Source organism: Peromyscus eremicus, chromosome 9 (genome assembly GCF_949786415.1).
Source record: "Peromyscus eremicus chromosome 9, PerEre_H2_v1, whole genome shotgun sequence".
NCBI classification, from domain to species: domain Eukaryota; kingdom Metazoa; phylum Chordata; class Mammalia; order Rodentia; family Cricetidae; genus Peromyscus; species Peromyscus eremicus.
This window is the reverse complement of record NC_081425.1, coordinates 62,757,102-62,783,738: the sequence shown is the minus strand read 5'-3', so window position 1 is coordinate 62,783,738 and position 26,637 is coordinate 62,757,102. Positions and strand designations below refer to the sequence as shown.

General features: G+C 42.4%; 2 protein-coding genes across 3 annotated transcripts in view; one reads left to right on the top strand and one right to left on the bottom strand.

The window, feature by feature from the left end:
• The window catches only part of Setdb2 (SET domain bifurcated histone lysine methyltransferase 2), a 66,541-nt gene extending 63,409 nt beyond the window's left edge, over nt 1-3,132 (bottom strand). Inside the window, exon 1 of one of the 2 annotated variants that reach the window (XM_059273546.1) lies at nt 2,740-3,132. The gene's annotated coding sequence lies outside the window, so the exon portion shown is untranslated. The remainder of the gene's footprint in view (nt 1-2,739) is intronic. The other variant, XM_059273544.1, reaches the window with a different exon arrangement.
• A 42-nt stretch (nt 3,133-3,174) lies between these two features.
• Nucleotides 3,175-26,637, top strand: part of Cab39l (calcium binding protein 39 like) — a 120,865-nt gene continuing 97,402 nt past the window's right edge. Inside the window, exons 1-4 of the mRNA XM_059273552.1 lie at nt 3,175-3,298; nt 10,288-10,425; nt 21,404-21,551; nt 22,947-23,016. The gene's annotated coding sequence lies outside the window, so the exon portion shown is untranslated. The remainder of the gene's footprint in view (nt 3,299-10,287; nt 10,426-21,403; nt 21,552-22,946; nt 23,017-26,637) is intronic.

Sequence of the window (26,637 nt, the reverse complement as noted above, 5' to 3'; positions counted from 1 at the left end):
TTAGAACAACTCTAGCTCTAAAAATAATTCAAAGCATCATGAAAAGAATAGACAGAACTTAAATAAAATCTACAAAACACCAAAACTGGGAAAGTACAGAGAAGAGTCGCCCATAACCCTATTGCCCATGTTTAACATGCTAGTTAACACACTGTATTACTAATCAATAAGCTGTCCCTCTTAATACCTCATAAAAACTTTAAAAAACAGGAGTACTAACAGTTACCGCCTCATACACTGTTGTGAGGATATAATTATCACTTAGAATAGTACCTGACACGTAGGAGGAATTCAATGTTAGCAATTATCCTCTTAGTATATAATTTTAAAACAAAATTTAGATATTAGTGTTTATACTTCTTCTATGCTCACAATATCTATTCTTTCCCCCATCATTAATATTTTTATATAACTAAATGGCTACATTATATGCTTTGGACAATAATTCATACAAAAGTGTTCTAATAAATTTTTAAAAATTATTAATTGGCAATATAAAGTTCTGTATCAGACATTTAGACTTTATTTTTTAAACTATTATACATAATACTGGAACAAACATTTTGTGCATTTTTCTGATTGTTTCCTTAGGGTATATATCTAGTGGTGGAACTAATAAAAAAATTTTTGAATTATCAAAATGTTAGTCAATACATGGTAAATTTTTCTGTCTTTCCCACATCATAAACCAGAAGTCTTCAAAAATTATATACAGTCATGTTTAAAACTAAAAGAGAACTGTCAACAGAAACAGGCTGGGGAGGCCTCTATGAGGCATGAAACAGGAAAAACTCAAGATGATGCCAAGCAAAATCATAACACAAAAGGATGCCAGGAAACCTCCCCAAGGAGATGAGAACTCTGAAACACATCAAGAAGATTGTATTGTGAAAATGAGAAGTAACAAGCCCACTAAACTGGGGTTTGAACTTAAGAGGATTAAATATTTCTAAAACAAATGTGAATATATTTGATATCCTCAAAGGACTGAAGAAATGTACAATTCTGAAAAATAGCCAATTAAGTACCATGGATATAGAAACAGTTCTTCAAATAAACTGTTTAGGTGAAAATAACAGAAAAGACTCATGGGAAAAGCCACTTAGTACTCTAGAAAATCATAGCTAGTAATTTATAGGAAAAAAATAAAGGAATAAGGTGATAATGACCAATAATTTCTCAAAACGGGAAAACACATAAGCCACTGTCCACCGAGTGCCAAGTAGAATACACCGTTTCTGTTTTTCTTTTTGAGACAGGCTGGCCTTGAACTGGCTATTACACCAAGGATGGCTTTGAACTTCTGATCCTTTTGCCTCTACCTCCTGAGTACAGGGATAACCTACATGTGCCACCACACTGGACTTACAAAGTGCTCAGGATCCAAACCAGGGCTTTGTACAAGCTAGGCAAATATTCTACTGACTGAGCCATAGTCTTGACCCCACAACAGGCTTTGCATACACCACCAACCCGATATGCTTCAGAATATCAAAAAATGAAACAATCTCAGAAACTTGAAGAAAAATCTGTTCATCAAAAAGGAGTATGTATCAGACTGGTAATGAGACTCACCAGAAACGCAAAATGTTAAAAGGTAACTATAAACCAGGGACTGTACCTCTCACCAAGCAACCTTTCCATTGTAAATTAAGTCTACAGATATCTAAGAGGCACTAAGAGACATTGCCCAGCTGCCTTCCAGGATGCTTCTAGTAACTTCCACCTCAGCACACTCACTCAATGTCCTGTTATCTCAGCAAAGGGCAGATGGAGACAGGAGGATGAGTTGTTCCAGGTCATCCTCCCCTAGACTGAGCTTCCAGGTAGCAAACAACAACCAACCAAAGAAGCTCTCACCAGGGTAGCTTGAAAGCTACTAATTTACATAAGAAAAAAATAATTAACTGAGAAACTTTGCAAAACAGAAATGTTAAGAAAAAAATTTAAACCACAAGCTTACCTTCCTGAGGCAGGACTAATATTTCATTGTCAGGGGAATTTTTCTTGTTGTTCGTTTTGTTTTTTGAGACCAGGCTGGCCTGGAACTCAGAGATCTGCCTGCCTCTGCCTCCCGATATATAGAATTAAAGGCGTGTGCCGCCGCCGCCACCACCACAACCCCGCTCGCAGTAGAATTTTAAATTTGGTTCTTTTCCAATCTCACGCTTTTATCTTGTAGAAAATACACCCCCTTTTTTCCGATCTCACGCTTTTATCTTGTAGAAAATACACCCCCTTTTATTTAGATGTACGATTCCTTTCTACTTGAAAACAAAAAACCCACTAAACTAAAAAAGGCTCAGGTACCAACCACTCCACTATCTCCTTGGGTCCTTGATAGGCATGACATTTACGGTGTGTAAGTCACACATAAATGGGCACGTTTTTAATTACCCCATGTGTGCCAATTTAACCCACACGACAATAACAATAGGAAAACAGCTTCTGATGCAGAAAGCATGCCACACTGCATGTGGCAGTCTAGTTCATGCTCTGACGATCCCAATCTAAGGTTAAACGTAAATTGGCCTCCCCACCTTGGTCTTCTTCGTCCACAGACAGAGAACCAACCATCCTAAGATTGCACACGTCAAAGAGCTGTCGACCACACACCTTGTCAGTACTGACTTCACTGATCGTGGGGTTGCGGGTGGGGTGTCAGTCAATCGCTCCTCGGATACAAATCAACTACAGCTCCTAGGTGATTTCACTTATTCGGGGCGTGTGGAATCTTACCTTGTGGAGTGGACCAGTGTGCAGACCTCCCAGAGTCCTGCTTCGCCGTTTTACTCTGTGCTTCGCTGCCCACAGCCCGTCACAGCCAAGTTGCTCAGGAACCCCCAGCCACGAAGGCGAGCGCCCCAAGACAGACGAGGGAGAAAACGCAACTGAGAGCCCGGGCCGCCTCAGCTACCGGAACCGCGAGCCGCCGGCGCGCGCGGGGAGAGCCGGGCCGACCCGCAGCGCACCCTCCCGGCGCGCCTCACACCTGAGCCGCCTGTCAAGAGACGCCCTCACCTCAGCCCGGGAGACTCGCGCCGGCAGCGAGCTTCGCCGGTCCGCGGCGCCCGCCTTCCCCGGCCCGCCCAGACGCCCATTGGCCACAGCCGCTGCCGCTCAGCGCCCAGGACGCTCCGCGCGCGTTCCGCGGCCCCTGCGCGCCGTTCGGAGGGCGCCGCTTCCTGATTGGTCAGCGCCGCTCTCGGCGGGTCTCGCGCTGCCTGCGGCGGCCAATAGGGCTTCTCCGCAGTCTAGGGAGCCGCATCGCTGGAGTGGTGGCGAAGCTTTTTCCTCGGTAGGTGCGTGGCTGCCATCTTGTGTGTGGCTACAACGGGCCTTCTCCTGCTGTGCAAATGTGTGTGTGTAGCGACTAGGTCTAGGAGGCTCCTGACGGTGACAGGAGTGATGGGAGTGACCGGGAGACTTCCCCAGGAGGGGTTCTTCTCGGCCGGAGTCTCCTCCCTGGGTTTGGGAGGCAGGCGTGGTGGTGGTGGTGGTGAGCCCGGGCTTTTGATCTTTAGAGGCTTCCATGTCTTAGCCTTGATCCCTTGGTTTCCGAGAGTTCTCTGAGCAGTGTTTGTGGCCCGAAGATTCCCACCATCGATCCCTCTTATGGTTAAAGGAGGCTGGGTGTACGATTCAGAACGGAAAAGCCGGTCATGGAAGGGTGCGGGAGATGTCTCAACTGACCTCCGGATCGATAGAGAAAACACCCTCCCCTCCGCCCCCCCCCCCCCCCCCCCGACAATGGCCAAGGACCGACTGCTGAACTATTGCCCTTCTCGAGTTCTTGAGAATAGCCCTTTAGACTATGGTCACATCCATTGGTGTAAGTGTACACTATGTTGTATGAGAGGAGTTTTGTTTTTTTTTTTATAAGTGTGAGGCCAGCATTCCTTCAGTGGCTTTTAAAAAAAAAGTGTTGATCTGCAGAAACGGGAAGTGAGGGGAGAATTTCACTGACTTTTTGTTATTGTGAGACAGAATCTTATATACTCCTGATTCGATTCAAACTAGGTATGTGGCTCAGGCTGTCACTGAACTGATCCTTCTGCCTCCACTGTCCAAGTTCTGGGTTTACAGGAGCGCCTCACCACAGAACCCATCCTTGTTTCAAGTGTGTTGAAAATTTATTGTAAATTTCTCTACATATTTTTTTTATAAACTTCATCATTAAAAAAACTTGAAAATGAGTAAAAATACCACACACCAAAATTAACCAAACCGCAAGTCAGTACAACTCAATAAACTTCAATGCTATTAAAATTTGCATTCAGAAAAGAAGTTGTGTATTTTCACACTGAATTTACACATATTGAATATGTCATATGCAGCTATGGAATGAATGATAAGCGGCGCTGGTTACCTCGAGAAAAGGTCAGGAGGCACGGCCATGACTACCTAGTAGCAGAGCTTTATTAGGAGGAAGGAGGGGGAGACAAAAGAACCAGGCCTGAGAAAGGAGCACGTGCAGAGAGAGGGAAAGTGGGGGGAAGAGGGAACAGAACAGAGAGAGGGTAGGCTCTTTAAGGCACAGGTGGGCCTACAAAGCTACACCACGCATGCGCTGATTGAGTGACCAGGCGGCGAGTACTTGATCACCAGCGCACACTGATCATGTAAGATGCAAAAACCCTCGTCTGGCTCCTGAATGCATGTGCAGTCATGCAGCTGGAGCTCGGCAGAATCCTAACATTCCAGACTTTTGGCTTATTGCAAAAAAAAAAAAAGGGAGTGAACAGGAATAGGGGCGTCATTTCTCTGGGAAAAAATGCTTCCAGCTGACTTGGTGGGCGTCAGTTGGCTCTTGGGGGGCTAGGTAAGGGGGCTTCCGAGGTAGACAGGCGTCTTGGGATGGTGGGCTGTCGTCTGCTGCCTTGGAGCTGTTCATCTTTCTTGGCTTGGCACTCTGGCTGCTTTTGTGTCTGACAGGATGCTGGTGGGACAGAGAAAAGCTTAGAAGAAAGGATTATTTTTTTTCCCTGGGTGGGGAGTTGTTCCCAGACCAGGAAGGTTTGGGTTTGGCGATTATCTGAAGCAGATCCGACCTGTCAGATGGGCTTAAGCTGGTTTCTGGAGCTTAAGAAAAATTTTAAACATATTAAGAAGCAGCCATGAGAAAAAGTCTTGGGCTGGTGACCATTGTAGCGTTTGGTACTCTGCTTGTATTGGTTAGTATTAATAAGAGAGACAGAGAGAGATTGGAACATGTGTTTAATTTTTTTTTTTTAATTTTTTTTTTTAAGATTTATTTATTATGTATAGTGTTCTGCCTGCATGTATCCCTGCAGGCCAGAAGGGGGCACCAGATCTCATTACAGATGGTTGTGAGCCACCATGTGGGTGCTGGGAATTGAACTCAGGACCTCTGGGAGAGCAGTCAGTGCTCTTAACCGCTGAGCCATCTCTCCAGCTCCATGTGTTTAATTTTTTAACCTGAGATAAGCTTTATCAGAGACAGATTATTTTAAGGTACCTGTTTACTAGTTTAGCATCCAGGAGACACAGGTGATCAATTGCTGAGAGCATTTAACAGTAATAGATGGCTATATTAAGTCTGTTTTTGCAGAGTCCAGACCCTCTTGGGTCTGGGGGTGTAAATACCTTTTAACTGTTACAGTTTCTTACCACTTGGGTATATCTGATGGTCCTTAGATTCCAGCTCTATGGTGATCCTGTAACAATTAGCTGAGTAGTTAATTAAAAGAGGGAAGCAGCTTGTGGGGGTGAGACCTCATTCTTTTGGAATTAAGTACAAGGTGGAGAACAGGGCCCTGTCTGTGTGCATGAGGAGGAGAAGCACTGTGACAGGTCTGGAGTGAGGCACATGGAGGGAGCAATAAAATGAAAGCTCCTACCTTAGCTGGAAAATCTTTTCCCATTAAGTAACCCTGAAAGTACAATTAAGTCTGGTGAGGTGGGTAAGATTGTCCTCCCTAACCCGATAATAGGGAAACGAGGAGAGGTGGAACCCCCAAACTCCCCAGGACTGAGTGAGTGGCTCCAGTGTCCAGAAGGAAAGAAACAGATCACTTCCATGCTGCATTCTGGGTTCCCTGTGAGCCGTGGCCAAGCCTAGGAGGTCTGCTGGAGGTCTTAGTTTGTCCCCATGCCACTCGGTGCCCAGGGGCAGTCAGCTGACCAGTTATCTCTCTAGGTGGCACTTTGAACAAGGCTCAATTGATGGCCTGGCAGGGCATGCACTAGCTCGCCTGGCCTACCCCTCCCCCCCCACCCCCACCCCCCCACTTAAAACAGGGACCCAGCAGCTTTCAGGAGCCTTGCTCTCCAGATGTTTAACTTTTAGCCCTAAGGTCAGGGAGCTCTGGGAGACAAGAGATGGATTTTATTCTGTGTCTTGAATTTTTCTTTTTTTTTTTGATAGTTTGCTGGCTTGAGGACAGCTTTAGGAAGACTCTCCAGGAGGCAGTTAGTAAACTGATCTCTGGCTAAAGAGCCATCCTTACTGTGATTATTGTGATTATTAGTATAATTATTATTATAAGTTTACCACCAGGACCCCCATGTGGGTCCTGATCATAAACTTATTTGCATGCATCCTAGCCTGCTTTCAGACCCCTCTGTGCTTCTCAGGGCAGCTTGAGAACAAGTGGGAGGAGTTAAGGTGAAGCCAGAGTTGGGCAGAAGTGGCCCGCCAAGCACAGAGTAGAGAACAGACAAGATAAGGTTCTTTGGAGTCAGAAATTCCTTAGGTTTAGGAATGCACGTGTTCAGGAGAGAGAATCAGAAAGGGAAGGTTTAGAGCTTAGGTAAAAGCGTGGGGATAAGGTAACTCTTCATTTGCCCATTTTCTGGCAGATGTTAGACAATTCCCATGAAATATCAGGGTTGAAGCAGCCATTATGCAGCCAAATTTACTAGTATCTGGGATATTTAAGGCATTTGTCAGAGGAGGAATGTAACCACGAGAAGGAAGCCCCCATGTCCCATGGCTGCAACCGAGAGAGAGAGAAAAAAAATAAAAAATTAAAATAACAAACGGGATTCCCCAGGCTCCTATTTCAAGTGTCTTTGAGAATAGGCAGTCTGTGGACCGGCATTAACAGCACAAATTACCCAGTCATCGTCATGAAAAGGGCAAGGGCTGGGGCATAGGTACTGGAGGGCCCCCCAGGAGCCCAGACAGCATACAATACTTTGTTAAGATAGAATGTGTCGTGGTATGCAGCGAGGAACCCCCAGGGGTCCAGTGCGAGGAGTATAGCTCAGGCTACAGTCACGGGAAATGGCAGGGGTCTCACCAATCTTGGCAGCATGTGTGGTGTACAGAGTGGTCTGGCTGCTGGGCAAATGAAGAAAGCAGAGTGGGCGGTTGCAGGTCTAATGAACCACGGTATAGGTTTCCAGACGCTGAGCCCCGATGCAGAGCGCCAGAATAGCCTATCCAAGTCATGGCACCAATGAAATAAATGATAAGTGGTGCTGCTGGTGGTATTGGTTACCACAAGAAAAGGTCAGGAGGCACGGCCATGACTACCTAGTAGCAGAGCTTTATTAGGAGGAAGGAGGGGGAGACAAAAGAACCAGGCCTGAGAAAGGAGCATGTGCAGAGAGAGGGAAAGATGGTGGGGGGAAGAAGGAACAGAATAGAGAGAGGGTAGGGTCTGAGTCACGGCTCTTTAAGGCGCAGGTGGGCGTACAGAGCTACACCACGCATGCACTGATTGTGTGACCAGGCCACGAGTACATGATCACCAGCGTACACTGATGACATAAGACGCAAGACCCCTTGTCTAGCTCCTGAACTGCGCATGTGCAGTCATGTGGTTGGAGTGCGGCAGAATCCCAACAACTTAGCCACAACCAAAATAAAAAAAATCCACAACAGATTTGTGAATTTCTGGATCTGTCATTACTATGCCTGGTGATGTCATCATTGAGCAGGACATTTTTTTTTTAAGGAAAATTGGAGTTTGCTGTGGGGCTGGGAAGAACAAGACACTGCACTTTGCTCTTCCCGTTCTTCCGCTCTTGAAAAAAATTAAGACTCCCACCTCCCTCCCCTTGTGAAGTAGAAAGCATTCGTTGTCTTTCACTTGAAAGAAGCTGCCAGATCTGAAAATCTAGCCAGTTAGAGACAAATATTTTGTGATTAACTGTAGCAGTTTTGATACACGTGAGAAGCTGAGACTTCCCTCAGAGCCTTCACTTTAGTTCTCAATATTCAAGGTTAACTGGTGGTTCACCTGGGTCAACAGCACAGGAGGAGGGTATTTTGTGACAGAAATAAAGCCAGGAACAACAACAAAACCCCCACATTTCTTAATTTACTTTTTAAAGCCACAATCCATACTAAATTTTTTTTTTTTAAAGAAGAGGTGTATTTTCTTGAAAAAAGAAAGTATGAGTTGATAATCAAACTAAGTATCAATGTTACTGGTCCATATATCCACTGCCTTACTTTTTCCTGTTTTTAAAAAAGTTAGGAAACAACTTGGTAAAGGACAAATGTGTATATAGGTTGGCTGTGGTAGCAGTGGGAGAAAAGTCTAAATTCCTCCTTGCTGTGCCAGTGGCCATCTTAATTTGCAGGAAGTTTTAGGACAAAGGCTAGAACATGTGAAAACTGAGCTGTGAGAGAGGTCTTTAAAATGTAACGGTTTCATTGATTAGGTGGCTGCCATAAAGTGGTCATTTTGACCTTTACAGTTCCAAATCTTTATTTTTAGTTGCATTGTTTATCCCCATAATGGAGTCTGTTGATTGAAACCAGAAAGTTCATGGCTAAATGTTCTAAATTAAAATTGAGTATACAGATATTTCTATAAATTCAGTTGTTCCCAAAAATGGTAGTTTATATCATCAATTCATATTAAGGTATTTCTAGCATTGATTAATTTTAAAGGGTTGAGAGTATGGCTTATTGATAGAGCATGTGCTTAGCATGCATGAGATCCTGGGTTCTATATTCAGCACCCAAATAAATAATAAAAGTCACAAGAATTCCTGTAAACCAGTGTGCTAAAACATAGTAGGATATTTAGACTTGAGCTTGTTTAGCTTAAAAAAGAAGTTTGAGAAGTATTATATATTTAACCTATTGTCCCTCCTCTCACAGTGCTTAGATCACCCTCAGGGCCTAGTACATGAGCTACATGCTAGGCAAGCACTTGCTCTCTCATCTACATCCCAGCTCTGTTTGGCTTTTGTCCCTCTAGGTACTGGGGATTAAATGTACAGCTTCTTGGGCAGTCTTTGTCGTCCTTGTTGCTTTGTTTTCCTTAAAGCATAGAGGAATCCTTTCCTGGTCAACCTTTAACTTCTGCCCTCACAATCTCATTTGTTCCTGTTCTTAAACTAACACTTTAGTGCAAGTTAGACCTATATGTTAAATTTTTGCTTGAGCACTAAAAATACATTTCTGATAGTCTTGACCAATCTTACTATGTACATACTTCTTCCCTCATGTTTCCTATGTTATCTTGATCATTGATATGGGCATCTTCCATGTGGCTTGGATTTAAAATTAAATTCTTCCTTTTGTCTCACTTAACCTGTCTCTAGCTGCAATCCCTGTAATGGCTTTCCTTTTGTCTTTCTGCTTTCTCCTTCTTTCTAAATTTAGCATTTTATCTTGGGTGTGGCAGTGCAGGCCTCCATTCCCAGGGAGATTGAGGCAGGAAGATCCCAATGTTGAGGCTTGTCTAGTCGATAGTGAGATTCTGTCTTAGTAAAGCAAAACAATGTATATGCCACTGTATTCATGATAAATCCTATATTCCTTAGCTTGGAATTTATTTTAATTAAGCTACAGTTTGGCTACCATGATAGAGATACTAAAAGTAAATGTGGTCTTTGAGAATAAACTTTCTCTTTCCCATGTAAAACATTAGCTATCAGGTGCTCATGTTGCACACAGCCTTCAGGGACCCATACTCCCGCCCTTCTTCCGCTCTCACTGTGCGGCTCCACCTTATGAACCAATGTGGCTGCTTTGTGCCATGTTTATATATATCACCTTCCTAAATGGAATGATGAAATGTCTTCTATTTTGCTAGAAGACAAATATTTGCAAGTGGTAATAGTTGAATTTTGTGCCTTGATTTATTTCAAGTTAGTTTTACATAGTCACACAAATTCATATAATAATTTTATCACTTTTGGTACCATTCATGTGTCCCCCTCACAAGTCATGTATATGGCCTCTTATTTACTTGTGGACATAGAACTTGCTTTGTACTTTTCACTTGTGTTTGCAGCGATGGTTCCCAGTACTAAGAAGTACATTCCTTTGGAAGTAATTAGTGCTGTTCCTTGATCCAGGTCTGGCTGCTCTCCACTGCTCTCCAGTGACTCAGGTCAGAAAAAGATTTGCAATTCAGAAACCAAAGAAGATGGGAAGCTGCCACCAGCAAAGACCATTTAGAGAAGAATTTGGGTGCAAAGAGCTTTTCTAGAGAGGTAAGGGAGAAGCAAGGGGCAGTAAGTCTTCATGCTGAGTGGGGTCTCCATTACCCAGAGCCTGTGTTTTGTTTTCTCTTCTACTGGATTAGCCTTGAGGCCCCAATCAACTTTAGTCTCCTAGTCCAGTCCTTGTAGTTTTTTTGGTAAAAACACAAGATTTCTGAGCCAGTTAAAGATGATTTATTTTCAGTTAGAGAATAAGATTACAAATCCTTGATCTATACTTTGATACCATCCAAAGATAGCTATCCTGAGTTCTGTAAATCTAGAAAAAAGTAAGTTTTAAGATGCTGGCCTTGGGGCCTAAGTGATGGCTCAGTGGATTAAGGTGCCTGCTACCAAGCCTGAGAACCTGACTTCAGTTCCAGAACCCACATGGTGGAAGGAGAGAACCAGTTTCTCAAGTGCCTTCTGATCTCCACATGCATGACATACACACAGTAAATGTGGGCTTTGTTGTTGTTGTTTGTTTGTTTGTTTTTTTAAGGACCTTAGTTGTAAAAAGAACGTCAAATACCATTTGGACTTCTCAAAAAAAGATTTCTGCTGATACTTTGTTCCTTTGCCCAGGAATAGCTAATCTTAAAGTTAATCACTAAGCTACTAGCAGCAAGCCAGGCATGTTTGCTCATGCCTGTAATCCTGGGCTGAGGCATGAGGATCATGAGGTCCAGACCAACCTGGGACATAGAAGACTTAAAACAAGGATAGAAAATAGCAGGACAGGTAGTTGAGCTAGTGGAAGAGTGATCAAATGAAATCTTGCTATGTTACCTGGGTTGGCAGTTTCCTGAATGCTGGCATTATCCATGTGTATCACTATCGGTGATTGTTTGCTTGTTTTGTTTTTGAGACTGGGTCTTAACTATAGTCCAGACTAGGTTGGGACTTGAGATCGTCTCCACCTGACACATGCAGGGATTAGGACCTAGACCAACAAATCTGACCAGAATTAGTGGGTTTTTTTGCTCTGTTTAAAAGTCAACTAAAACAAGAGGAGGAGAGCTTATATATCCTTGGGTTATAGTGCCAGGCTCAGCCCCTTGAAGTGTAGACAGGTTCATTCAGTTAATTAAGCCAGCAGGGAGTCCTTGAAAGGAAATACTTCTTACTGAGAGTAATGATGAATGTTATGTGTGATAAATGTTTGCTCATTTAAAGTATATCTCAAATGAAAACTTTGTTGGAGAGGTATGATGAAGACTTTTTAAGGCTGTACAGTTAGGTGTCCAAACTGAGGCCCAGAATAGCTATTGTTTTAAACTTGATTACCCAATATCTTACAGCAGCTTAATGGAGTTTGTAATCGACAGCATTGTATTGCAGTATCAAAAGGTTGGACACACTGGTGCAGAAAGTGTGTATTTTCATAGTCTGTTTCTTTCTTGCAAGTAAATAACAATGGCAATAAATACCAGATAGAAAAGAACACAAAAGAACAAGGAAAAGCAGCTTCTTTAAAAAAAAAAAAAAAAAAAATCAAGAACTTGTAAAAATAAAGGACATATGGAATCAGTGAAATTATTTTTTAAATTTCCAAGATAAATACCTCTGGGATATAAGAAAATAAAAGTCCTTAGTAACTGATTCAGGTAGGTTTGCATCATTTTTCAAGAAGCACCTTGCCAAGATGCATCAGCAAGGAAGTCTATCTTGACCTTTTCTAGGAGAGTCCTGAGGAAATTAAATCAGAGTTATGCTCTCCTATAACTTTATCCTTGTGAAAAATTGGAACTTACAGAATGGTCTGTACATTGTGGTGTGACCATGGTGGTGGGTTGAGTTTCAACCTTTTGAAAGGGTTTTTAGGGATAACTTTTATGTCTAGTGAAAAAAGTGTGGATAATTGAAGAAACAACCTGTGAGAATGAAGAAAAAAATTGCACAGCAAGGACAAGGCTGCTGTTGCTAATGTATAGTGCAAACAGTACAGCCTTCGGCTCCTGAGTGAGGTGCGTCTGCACACTACTACAGCCATCAGGCCCTGGGTGAGGTGCATCTGCACACTACTACAGCCATTTGGTCCTGGGTGAGGTGCATCTGCACACTACTACAGCCATCAGGTCCTGGGTGAGGTGCATCTGCACACTACTACAACCATCAGGTCCTAGGTGAGGTGCATCTGCACACGACCACAGTTATCAGGTCCTGGGTGAGGTGCATCTGCACACGCCCACAGTTATCAGGTCCTGGGTGAGGTGCATCTGCACACTACTACAATCATCAGGTCCTGGGTGAAATGCATCTGCACACGACTACAGCCATCAGGTCCTGGGTGAGGTGCATCTGCACACTACTACAGCCATCAGGTCCTGGGTGAAATGCATCTGCACACGGCTACAGCCATCAGGTCCTGGGTGAAATTCATCTGCACACGACTACAGCCATCAGGTCCTGGGTGAGGTGCATCTGCAGACTACTACAGCCATCAGGCCCTGGGTGAGGTGCATCTGCACACTACTACAGCCATCAGGTCCTGGGTGAGGTGCATCTGCACACTACTACAGCCATCAGGTCCTGGGTGAGGTGCATCTGCACACTACTACAGCCATCAGATCCTGGGTGAAATGCATCTGCACACTACTACAGCCATCAGATCCTGGGTGAGGTGCATCTGCACATGACCACAGCCATCAGATCCTGGGTGAGGTGCATCTGCACACTACTATAGCCATCAGATCCTGGGTGAGGTGCATCTGCATACGACCACAGCCATCAGGTCCTGGGTGAGGTGCATCTGCACACTACTATAGCCATCAGATCCTGGGTGAGGTGCATCTGCATACGACCACAGCCATCAGATCCTGGGTGAAATGCATCTGTGCATAGAAAGCTGCAGCCAGCATTTGGCACTGTCATTGTTTGTTTTTTTATTTCTGCTGTTACAGGAGAGAGAGAGTGATATCTTACAGCAGACTTAATCTGCATTTCTCTTAGGATGATGATGTTCTTCTCTCAAGAAATGAAAACCTGTATTTGTTTCTCTGTAGATACTTAGAGCAGTTTTGTTTGTTACTACCACCAAAACTGGAAAAAACTCAGGGGTCAGTTGGGCAATACAGTTTCAAAAACCCCAACTCATCCATAAAACTAACACACGAGCCCTGTTTCAATCCAGGAAACTATGTCAATATATAACAGATTATCATAAAAAAAAATTCATGCAATAGATCATATATTATGAAAAGATACCATAGAAATGTGGCCACAAAGCAGATAAAATTGATAATCTTAAGTATTTCAGCTTAGAGAAATTGTAGTGAAGGTAGAATCCTTCTGTTGTTCCTGATTCATGTGTTTTGTAGCTGAGGCTTGCTGGACTTGGTTCTCCCGCCTCTGTCCCCATAACACTCGGATTACAGATGTGAGCCAGTGTGTCTGGTGTAAGATGAAATCCTTTAAAGAAACACATAAACCAGAAAGAACGCCATCTCAGAAGTAGTAGAGCCACACCATACGAGGCTGACAAGTGAGGCTGATAGAACCCAGGAAATGTTTGAGAAGAGGAGGCCTTTTTAGTGACAAATCAGAAAATGGTAAATATGTACCACAGACGGTACAATAAGAGAAAAAGGAGAAGTAGGAACTCAATGTCTTTTTTAAAACTAAAAAAGACAAAAGCTGGAATGGTAGTACACACCTTTAGTCCCAGAGCCTGGGAGGCAGAGGCAGGTGATCTCTCTGTGAGTTCCAAGCAAGTCAGAGACTTTACTAAAAAACAAAAACAAAACAAACAAACAAACAAAAAAACAGGACAGGACAGGCAGCCAAGTAAAGAGTTCCCTCATGTAAACCGAAGTTCAGTGGTGGTTATATAACATTGTATACTTAATGTCGGTAGATTGAAAACTGGAAAGTGGCTTAAATGGTAAACTTTAGGCTCATTTTGTCATAATAAAACCTGTAAAGCAAAGCATTGGACTACAACAACTGTCAGAGCTACAATTCCTGAACACTTAACACTAAAGAAGGATAAAGGCACCCCAAAATCTGGAACTCAGCCCAGAACACTTAACACTGAGATGTAGTCTTGTAAAATGGTTGGATTTTAAAAGTGAGACTTTTTTCAGTCATGGAAAATAAAACCAAGTAACTTGGAAAAAAAAAATATCACATGGATTTGGTGCTTTGGGCAGCAACATGTTCCTTTAGCAAAATAATAGTGGTAGGACATATGATCTCCCTAGCCATGGGTTCTTGCCTAGGTTTAAAGTACCAGACATTCCTGCTGTGAAATGGGTCTTAAGTCCAAGCAGAAAGTTGTCATTAACCCCATAATATTTATGCCACTACTGTACAATGGTCACACCTTTCAGGCCAGGTGTTATAGCTCACAGGTTCCACAAGTGGGTAATACTTAATGACTTTTCCCCCTCAGCAGCCTGCATGGCACCTTCTAGGAAATGTAAGCTAGCTACCAGGAAAGAAGATTGTAAGATTGGGGATGATTGCCTGATGAACCAATTATATCATCAAATATAGAACTTCCAGGGCTGGGGAGATAGCTCAACTGGAAAGTGTTTACCTTGTAAGCATGAAGATAGGTATTCAGTCCCCAGAACCCAAGTAAAAGAGCTGGATTTAGTGACTCAAACTTGTAATCCCACTGCTATGGAGGCAGATATTGTGGGTTCCTGGAGCCCCCTTGCCAGCAGCCTAGCCTACTTGTTGAGCTCTAGCCATCGAGAGACCCTGTCTCAAAAACAAGATGCATGGTACCTGAGGAAGAGCATTCAAGGCTGTCCTTTAACCTTATGTGTGTACTGTAGTGCACTAGCACAAGCACAGACTAACTGGAACTTCCAGGAGTCACTCCCCTCCCTAGTGAAAGAATCTTTGAATTTAGTCCCTCGTGGCAATTATTTAATCAACTCATGCCAAAATAGCTGAACCCCCATAAAACCCCTAAGTGATGGTGTTTCTGGATAGTGCATGGAAGTGCTGGAATGGGGATGAGTCTAGGCAGGGCCTGGAGGCTTTGCCCATCATCCTTACCCTTTGTTCTATAGATCCTTTCTGTTTGGGTGTCCTAAGTCAGAGACTTTAGAGTATGTTAATGCTAGCGTTACTGGAATTTTCTGCCGTAAAACTTGGCTGTGGGTCTCAAGACTTGCCCTAACCCCACATTAAGAAAAAAAAAGACATTTATATATGTAAGTTTATGGGAATGTGAATTCATTTGTAGTTTTGGCAAAATCTGGTGAAATAGACTTTCTCAGTTTGACTCTGCCTTGCCCATAGCAGTGCCATAAGTTATAGAAAGGATGAGACAAAAACTAGGGCGGGAGGTGGGGGCGGATCTGTAGATTTGGTTATGGGCTATGGTTATTTTTCCTGAGGCCAGGACTTTTGGAGTGGACTGTTTTTACCTTCGTATGTTATTTCCTACATGGGCCACATTACAATACAAAGACACTTTCTTGAGTTTGGTAAGTTCTAGCAGATTACTGGCCCCTAGTGGGTGTGTTTTGGAAACCTCTAATTCATAACTGGTTGTTCAGAGGTGTAGGTAACAACCTAGGTTCTGTAACTGGTATTGAAAGTAAGTGACAGTCCTTAACCTGTACAGTCTGCGAAATGGGCAATCTTGTAACTGAAGCCTAGGACACCCAGTGATGACAGAGCCTGATTCGGGGAGAAATCCATGCAGTTGATGTCCCAGATGTGAGTGTTAGGTGTGCATCAGGTTTGTCAAAAAAAGGAATTTCAAGTTGTTACATAAAGGATGTGCAGCATAAGTATGAATAGTAGAGGACAGTAATGATAATATAAATAGTTGTTAATAACAGAATAGGGAGGGCTAGGGTGTACTAATAAAATGTAAATGTTTCACATCTTAGTACAAGATGAAGGAAGGGGCTTGAGATGTGGTTCAGTGATAGAGCACTTCCCAAGAATGGTGTAAAGCTCGAGTTCAATTCCTAACAGTGCCCACAACCCCCTAAAAAGAGTAAGACAAGGCAGAAGGTGGGCGGAAAAGTATTTAGATGAAGGAGATTGTATAAGTTAAATTCACAGTGAAGAATTTTTAAAATATCTATTTACTCAAGGACACGAACAGCCGTCATACAGAAAACTAAAAAAGATGTAAGAAAAATAAAAGGGCAGGAAGCTGGCTCTGTAGGCAAAAATGATTGCCATACAGAATAGAAGACCCAAGGAAATACTGAGATATGTGAGATCTGTTAGACAAAAGGGCCTAAAAGTATGTGTGCCCAAGAGGCAGTCTCAAAAATGTACTGATTCTAGGAAAAGGGGGGAGCCTTGAAGGACTGAGCATGGAGCCCCCAGGTAGTGAGATGGTGGTCAACAGGAAGAGGTGGAAGAAGTCAAGGGTCTGTTGAAGCTGAGTAGACTGTGGGTAAGCCTGCCTCCCTCCCAGAAGGGGGTCATTGATGAAAGTAACCAAGAGAAAACAAACACACAATCCGTTAATGAAGTACCACTGGACTAAAATCAGTAAGCTATTCACATCCCTCCTTCCTGTCTGTCTGTACTGCCGTCTGGTTTAGAAAAAAGAAATCATTTCAAAAATGAACAGAAGATGGCAGACAACGTTCATGTCAAGTTACTTCAGTAGAAAGCGAATGGGAAGTCCAAACATTTCAGCTGCCAATAAAACTGCTTAGAACATTCAGTAGCAGAGCTAAAGAAAACTACAGTGCAATACTCCTTCCTGGATGAAAAACATTTGCAGACATGTACATCCAAAAGAGCAAAAACAAAAAAGATGTGAAGATGGATTTTCTGAACTAAGAAAATAGATCTTTTAAAAATGAAGCTAAACCCCGAGGTACCTAAGGGAGAAAAGATCACACTAAGTTAGGGACACTAACAGAAGTCCTGAAAACAGCCCCCCCCCAAAAAAAAAAAGAAGAAGAAAATGGGAATAAAAAGTTACACAAATGTGTGCACACACAGCAAAGAGATGGAGACAGATGTGTATTATGCTAAGGATTGAACCCAGAGCCTTATATTTTAGGTAGGTGTTCCGCTTCAAAGTCACATCATGACTCTATAGGAGTTATTAAGATGTAAGATGAAAGATTGAAGTTCCTAAGAAGAAGAGCAATAGTAGGGCTGGTATGTAAACTTCTATCTAAGGAAGCATTCTTTAAATAGAGAAGACTCAGGTGTTCATACTAAAACTAAGACCTTCAGACTGGAGGTGTCAGCGGCACAGTGGTGGCCTAGCATGACCAACTCTGTAGTCAATGCCTCCCCTCCCCCCATTTTAAAAGAGAAAGCCTGTGTCCTAGGAACCTTGGTCCAAAGTGCTCAGCTTCAAGTTAGAGCCTAGTGAAACTTTCAGGACAACGAAGAAAGTTTCCCTTGGGTTTCCAGGAAGAAAAGAGGCTAGCAACAGACATCTCGATAGCAACACTGAGCAAAACAGCTGTGGTACAACCTGGCTAAAGTATGAAAGCATAAGCCAAGGTTTTTATAACGATGACTCACTGGCGAGGAAATCAGGATAAATCCAATGTGTTGAAGAAAAGTATTTACACGGTGAAAGATACAAGCAAAGACAAATGCTGAAGTGGGGAAATGTTTGAAGCTAATGTTAGTCAAAACCAGTTTCTGAAAACCTAGGCAAATCATGGACCAAAGATTTTAGAAGAGACCTCACAGGAAGAGAAATCAGATGAAGCAGGATAAAAGAGGTCCCAGCTTCAGTCACACAAAAAGAAGTTCAGTGACAGCTGTGCTCTTCACTGGGACTCATGAGGGCTGGGAGGATGGCTCCATTGGTAACGTGCTTGCTATGCAGGCATTAGGACCTAGGTTGTGGAGCAGCAACCACATAAAAGCCAGGAAGAGCAGCTTGTTTGTGCAACGCCAGCCCTGGGAGGAGTGAGGGGCTAAGGGGAAGGGGCATGGTAGAGATAAGAGGACCCCTGGAGCTAACCAGCCAGCCAGCCAGCCTAGCCTGTCGGTGAACCCTGGGATCAGGGAGCATTCCTGTCTCAAAAACTTAAGGCATGGAATGATAGCAGAGACCACCAAAATGAACTTCATGCCTACAAATGTATATACACACAAAATTAAAGCTGCACTCAAGCAATTCTCAACAAAATCTAGAAGTTCTGCTGTTCAGCTGGTGGGAAAATAGGCACATGGGTACATTGCTGGTAAACGTGGAACTGGGTGCCTCTGTCCTAATTTGGTGCTCAAGGCCTGCAAGATTCTTGGAGGATCTCTGGATTTCAATTCTGGAAAGTCAAAGGAGCAAGAGTCTGAGCTCTGAAATATGGTGGCACTAGCAGCAGCAGCAGCAGCCATACTCACTAGCCAGAAGCAAAAGCAGCCCCAGCCACGCTGCCTATTCCTCTCTTCCCTATATTTGGGCCAATATGGGAAGGTGGCTCATTCTGAGGGACAGTTGTCTCCCCTCTTCCTAGTCCTTTCTGGAAACTCCCTCACAGGACTCCCTGAGTCATGTCTCACCAAGTTGACATTTAATATTAGCCATCACACTTAATTAAAGAATTAGAAACATTTCAAGTACCCATTATAGGAGATTGACTGGATATACTGTAGTGTAGTACAGCCAAACAATAAATAATAGGACAGTCTCTAGGTAGGCGGTGCCCTTCCAAATCACCCTTTCTCCGGAGGAACAATACATAGAATACTCAAAGGCAGGAGAAGATGCCAACAATAAAAGAGCTTTCCCTTAAGATTGCTTATATTTTGACCTCAGAGTCATGCATATTTACATATTCGACCACAAAATTAAATAAATGATAGAAGAAAACTGAAAAAGAACTAAAAGAATTTTTACACTACCTTTTTGCACTTTGGGAATATCACCACACGCTAAAAGGAACTTTCCTTTTTTATTTTATTTTTATTTTTAGTACATTGGGGGCTTTACCTGCATGTATGTCTGTGTGAGGGTGTCAGGTCCCCTAGAACTGAAGTTACAGTTGTGAGCTGCCATGTGGGTGCTGAGAATTGAACCTGAGTCCTCTGGAAGAGCAGCCAGTGCTCTTAACCACCAAGCCATCTCTCCAGCCCTAAAAGGAACTTTCTAGTGGTTTTTAGACATAGATTTGGACTATAGAGTAGTGTGTGGTTTGTTGGGCAGTAGAGTTTGGGTGTGTTGCTTTTTGGAGAGTGGTGTATACACTACTAGGTATACACCTGTGTTGTTGTTGCCGAATGTTGATAATCATTCAGGGCAAGTTTATCAAGTCTCTGACTTAAGAAAATTTACTCTGGAAAGGCCTTTTGGACAGATTGAATTAAGTAAAAATTATACGAAATTATATAGAAGAGCGCCAGTCATGGTAGTAGTTCCCTGAGTCAGATGTGCCCCCCTCACACATTGGTAATCCCAGTCATGGTAGTAGTTCCTGAGTCAGATGTGCCCTCACACATTGTTAATCCCAGTCATGGTAGTAGTTCCCTGAGTCAGATGTGCCCTCCTCACACATTGGTAATCCCAGTCATGATAGTAGTTCCTGAGTCGGATGTGCCCTCACACATTGGTAATCCCAGTCATGGTAGTAGTTCCCTGAGTCAGATGTGCCCCCCTCACACATTGGTAATCCCAGTCATGGTAGTAGTTCCCTGAGTCAGATGTGCCCTCACACATTGGTAATCCCAGTCATGATAGTAGTTCCTGAGTCAGATGTGCCCTCACACATTGGTAATCCCAGTCATGGTAGTAGTTCCTGAGTCAGATGTGCCCTCACACATTGGTAATCCCAGTCATGGTAGTAGTTCCTGAGTCAGATGTGCCCTCACACATTGGTAATCCCAGTCATGATAGTAGTTCCTGAGTCAGATGTGCTCCCCTCACACATTGGTAATCCCAGTCATGGTAGTAGTTCCTGAGTCAGATGTGCCCTCCTCACACATTGGTAATCCCAGTCATGGTAGTAGTTCCTGAGTCGGATGTGCCCTCACACATTGGTAATCCCAGTCATGGTAGTAGTTCCCTGAGTCAGATGTGCCCTCACACATTGGTAATCCCAGTCATGGTAGTAGTTCCCTGAGTCAGATGTGCCCTCAGACATTGGTAATCCCAGTCATGGTAGTAGTTCCCTGAGTCAGATGTGCCCTCACACATTGGTAATCCCAGTCATGGTAGTAGTTCCTGAGTCAGATGTGCCCTCCTCACACATTGGTAATCCCAGTCATGGTAGTAGTTCCCTGAGTCGGATGTGCCCTCACACATTGGTAATCCCAGTCATGGTAGTAGTTCCTGAGTCAGATGTGCCCCCCTCACACATTGGTAATCCCAGTCATGGTAGTAGTTCCTGAGTCAGATGTGCCCTCACACATTGTTAATCCCAGTCATGGTAGTAGTTCCTGAGTCGGATGTGCCCTCACACATTGGTAATCCCAGTCATGGTAGTAGTTCCCTGAGTCAGATGTGCTCTCACACATTGGTAATCCCAGTCATGGTAGTAGTTCCTGAGTCAGATGTGCCCTCACACATTGGTAATCCCAGTCATGGTAGTAGTTCCTGAGTCAGATGTGCCCTCACACATTGGTAATCCCAGTCATGGTAGTAGTCCCTGAGTCGGATGTGCCCTCACACATTGGTAATCCCAGCACTGGTGAGGTGGTGGTAGGCAAATGGTGACCTTGTGGTCATCCTGGGTTACAGAGCAAGAACCTCTTGAGACAGAGGGAGGAGGGGGGAGAAAGAGGCAGGAGAAGAGTAGGGAAGAAAATTGGGGGTGGAGGGACATGACAATTTATACTGCAGTTTAATGGTATGCTGGCGTTTATTTTTTCATTGATGTTGTATCATTTGATCTAAACATTGCAACTATGTTTTTTTTTTTTTATAGGTTCAGAGAGTTTTTTAAGTAATTTGATTCAGTTTATGTAGGTATTAAGTAGGAGACTTGAGATTTAAACCCAGGTCCATATGACTCCCAGCCTAAATAGTTTATTATTATTGTTGTTATTATTATTTATTATTGTTATTATTTATTATTATTATACATTACTGCAGGATAAGCATCCACCTTGAAGAAGAAAGAACATCAGGAGCTGAGGTTCAGTTTAAACCTGTAGTGGCTGCTTGGAAAATGAAGATGTGGACTCCAGATTGGTGGTTTATATGTTCTTCTTGCAAGAGCAGTGTACTAAAGGAGAGAGGTGTAAGTTTTTCCTGATTTCTGAGAGGGTATTGTCTTAGTTAGGATTACTACTGCTGTGATGAAACACCATGACCAAAAACAACTTGGGGAAGAAAGGGTTTATTTAGCTCACACTTTCACATCATTGTTCATCATTGAAGGAAATCAAGACAGGAACTCAGACAGGTCAGGAACCTGGAGGCAGAAGCTGATGCAGAGGCCATGAAGGGGTACTGCTTACTGGCTTGCTTTCATGGCTTGGTCAGCCTGCTTTCTTATAGAACCAGGACCACCAACCTAGAGATGCCCCCACGCACAGTAGGCTGGGCCCTCCTCATCAATCACTAATTTAGAAAATGCCCTCCAGCCAGATCTTATGGAGGCATTTTCTCGATTGAGTTTCTCTCCTTTCCAGTGACTCTAGCTTGTGTCAAGTTGACATAAAACTAGCCACCACAGGGATGTATACACAAACTGTTATTGATGTAGAGATAAATATTAGATTTTCCCAAATGGCTGAGTAAAAAGATTTGAATTGAAAGTATGGCAGGGTTAAGAAGAACAAAACTTGGTTGTCATGTAGGCTCATCATGTAGGATGCTTACCGTCCAAGCCTGACAAGCTGAGCTTGATCACTGGAACCCACAAAAACATGGAAAGAGAGAACCAACTTCATAGTTGTCCTCTGACCTCCATATACATACCTCCCCCACCCACACACAAATATTAACATTAAAAAAGAAAAGAACTCTAGCATGTACAGTTTTTAATGATGTTGTCAAAAGCAAAAACCCAGATGTTCTTTATGATGTTTCAAAGTTGTGTTTTTGTTTTTCTGTGAAATAACAGAGCTAACATTTGCCCGACTGATGAGAGGAAAATATCCTTACACTAGCAAAGGCTTTCCACATCCTTTTGTAGAAGACAAGGGATGGGCTGAAATGAGTTTTCTTTCCTGGTGTTTTGTTCAAGTGATGGTGGAGATTACAGAGATCTGAGTTCCCCTCCCCAAGCTGGCCCTTCATATTCCCACTGGCTTCTTTGATGATAAGGCACTTTTTTTTGGGGGGGGGGGCTTCAAGACAGGGTTTCACTGTGTAGCTTTGCGCCTTTCCTGGAACTCATTTGGTAGCCCAGGCCGGCCTCGAACTCACAGAGATCTGCCTGGCTCTGCCTCCCGAATGCTGGGATTAAAGGCATGCTCCACCACCGCCCGGCAATAAGGCACTTTTTAAATTTAGCTGTCTATTGGATTAGTTGGGTAGGGATTTTTTAGTTTTGCCTGTATTTGATTATGCTAGAGAATGTAATTTGTAACTCTCTATAATGAAAAGTGTGGGAAACAGTGTTAGATGTGTTGTAAAATCTTTTCTATACGGTTTACAGAATTAATTCTGAGCCTTTTCTGGTTGTTAGAACTGTGCTGACCAGTGACTGAAAGCTGCAAGCATTGGAACAGATTTGCAGAAGACACAAGCTTTCTAAGGTGAGATAATAATAGTCCAAGATCTGGATTATCATTTCTCTTGACAATTTGCTAACTATATTGAACATTAAAAGTTTAGCAATAATAAATATACTAACCCAACCTGAAATTTTACAAAACAGTTTTGAAATAATAATTCTATTTGCAGTAGTGTGTAGACAAGAATTAGACCTCCCCCTTATACCAAACAAGCAAAATGCCCTTTAAAACAAATGGATGAATGTGTAAGAAAATAAAAACCTTTGGAGGTAGGACCAAAACAAGTGTATTGTATTAGGTAAATGGGTGTTAAGTTGCTGAATACTTTGAGGACATCCTCAAAGTGCCAACAGAGAGAGTATTCTCACACCAGCAAAGGCTTTTCCACATCCTTTTGTAGAAGACAAGGGATGGACTGAAATGAGTTTTCTTTCCTGGAGTTGGGTTCAGGTGCTGGTGGAGATTACAGAGATCTGAGTTCCCCTCCCCAAGCCGGCCCTTCATATTCCCACTGGCTTCCTTGGTGAAAAGGCACTTAAATTCAGCCGCCTGTTGGAGTAGTTGGGTAGGGATTGGCACTACACTTAGTACAATACGTTAGCCTAACCTTGTTTGGTATTGTCTCCTCCTCCCAGTTTTGGCTTCACTCACTTGTCTAACCCGTTTTCTTTGCTCACAATTGCTTTTACTCCACATGGCCCTTTCAGGACCATTACCCCTCTTCTGCTGTAACACCTACAACAGCGTTTTCCTTCAGCACCTTTCTGTTGACGTAAATCTTCTGTACATGATGGCTGGGTCCTAGAGAAAAAACCTTGTTGTGTCCTACAGTAAAGTAGGAAGGATGGTCAGAGGCCCTCTGCAGAGGCTTTAAATCTAAGTGTAGGTAAGAGCTCTGCTAATAATCCCTGGTTATAAGCTTTCCCTTTCTGGAACTTTAGAGCTTTGATTTGTAATATTTTCATAGTTCTAAAACTCTACAAATGGAGAAGTTTCATCAAACGTGGATATAGTTCTGTAATACTCTTAGATTCTCTGTGGAGGAACATATGCTACCATAGGATGATTATAGTTAAGGCTCTAACAAATACTTATTTTTTTTTTAAAGGAAATCACAAAATATAAGGGTGAAAATCAAGGTACTGTGATCAGGACTCAGTAGAAACACCAAAAAACTATAATCTTTAAGATTTCAGCTGTTAGAAATATCCAGTATGTAAGTATTTTTATAAAGTGAAAGACTATGAATGTGACCAGGCATATTTAAACAGGAATCAATTGCATCAGAAATGAAAATTGTAACAAGTTAAAAAATAAGTGGTGGATTAGCTTAGCATATTAAGGTAGTTAGAAGCTGTTCACAACCTCATGAAAAATAGAAGAGATTGTGACATGGTGATTAGAGTTCCAGAGAGTAAATTCCAGGCTGGTCTGAATCATATAATGAGAATCTTGTCTGAAAAAAAAAAAAAAAAAAAAAAAAAAGAAGTATTAAAAACATGGACCAGGTATGAGAACATCCATTCTAAACATTGGCATTTACCAGAACTAATGAAAGACAAAATTCCTCAGATTTAATGAGCCCAGGGATTGCTGTGTGCATTGTTACACTGTGATGCTTCAGGATGCCAAACACAGAGTCTAGTAGGCCACAACCCACAGGAAAACAGCATCCTATGTGTTACAGTAGAAGAAGGGAAATGGTCCTGGAAGGGCCATGTGGAGTAAAAGAAGGAATTGTGAGCAAAGAAGAGAGGGAAGGAAGGCAAGGGAGTCAAGCCAATATACGTTTGAACCTTGGAGGAGGAGACAGTGACAGACAAGCTAAAGTATTGTATTAACCTTCAGTGCCATGTACGTTAGTAGATATGGATTGGAATTTTAGTGTTCCAGGCCATGCACTCTATTAACAAAAGGTAAAGACTTATTTCAAATGTTTCTTTGCAAACAAGAAGGGAGGAGAAAAACAGCAATTTAGAAGAAAGCAACATTTTTTTACTCATCCACACATCATTCATTCATTCTTTTGATGCAAGGAATGACCTCCAGACTTAACATTCGCTAAGCACACACTCTACCACTGAACACCCAGGTATTTGTCTAGGGGTTTTGTTTTGAGACAGCGATAAAGAACTTGCACAGCACAAGCGAGGTCTAGGATCTATCTTCACCATGGGAAAGAGAAAGGGAGGGGAAGGTCGAGGAGTAGAGAGGGAAAGGGAAAGGGAGTGTTGGGAAAGGGAAGACAGAAGACAGGAGACTGGCCTGGTGCTATGGAGCTCAGACTGACCTCAAATTTGAGCTGATTTCTGTCTCCTGAGTGCAGGGAGGATAGGCATGTGCCACCACACTGGTTCAAGTGCTCCAGTTGCTTCTTTTACTTACTTACTTTGAGATTCATCCATACTGTAATAAACATCAGCTTATTCTTCCTTTCATTGCTGAGTAAGATACCGTTTATAGATACACCACTATTTGTTTATCCTTGCATTTGTATGTAGAAAAAAGTCTTCTTTCTGGTTTTTAGCTAATTAAGCTAATAGGGTATTTATCAACTTTGTGGATAACTAATAGCTTCTTAGCTTTTCAGTAAATAGTAAAAACAAAAGCCTGAGGAGAATTTTAGGGTTCATAAAACAGTTTTTGTACAAATAGTGTTAACAAAGCCAAAATGAAAGGGAAACAGATTAGGAGAAAATTGCTACTGGTTAGAGATGTGCTGTCAAAATGATACTTTTTCTAAATTGCTATATAAATGATATATCTAGTGGTTTACATGGTTAGTGGGACTACTGTGTAAGTTTTATAATATTCATATAATTATGTGAAACTTAGACATCTGTATCTTTAAAGAGGTAAGAAATACTCAAATAAAAACCAGTTTGGTGTTAACAGGCTGGGAGATTGTATGTTACTCTTCCTGAGTTTATAGAAGTGAATTTTCAAGTAGAAAAAATATGTCTCTTAAAAATAATTTAATGATTGCTTACTGACTTGACCATACAAGATGCAATTTTCTTAGAATTAATCAAGGTTCTTAGTTAAAATTAATTCTCAAGTATCTATGTGCTTTGAAATGAAATCACTGTGTTGCTCACATGAAAATGTCATTGATTTGATTGTAGGTAGGTGCTATAACTTATATATTTATTGAATGATGGTGTTTGCTTAACATTTTTGCTTATATTTTACCACTGGTCATTTCATGTGGCTAAGTGCCTCTTTTGAAGTCACCTGTTGACACTGAGGTTTAGTTATAGTAATTCCTCTGTTATAAATGTCCTTGATGTTTTCATGTTAAGAAATGTTGCTAGGGCTGAGAGTGAGGCATAGTGATAGAATGATAGATTGTCAGCATGTATGATGCCCTAGAGTCAACCATCAGGACCACTTAAAGAATAAATGGTGAGATGCCGGGGAAGAATGCATGTTAGGACTGAGGGTAGGGTTCATTGTAGAGCAAGTGTTTGCCACATGTGAGCTGCTGCCTTTAGTCCCACAGCACCAAACAAATGAAAAGGAATTCATGTCGATATAGTGTTTGATACATTCTCCTTATGGGAGACTGGTGTTGATTCAGATCAATACTATCAACTATCCTAGGTTCAAAAGTATATTGGAAGCTGTAGAGACAAAGGTTGT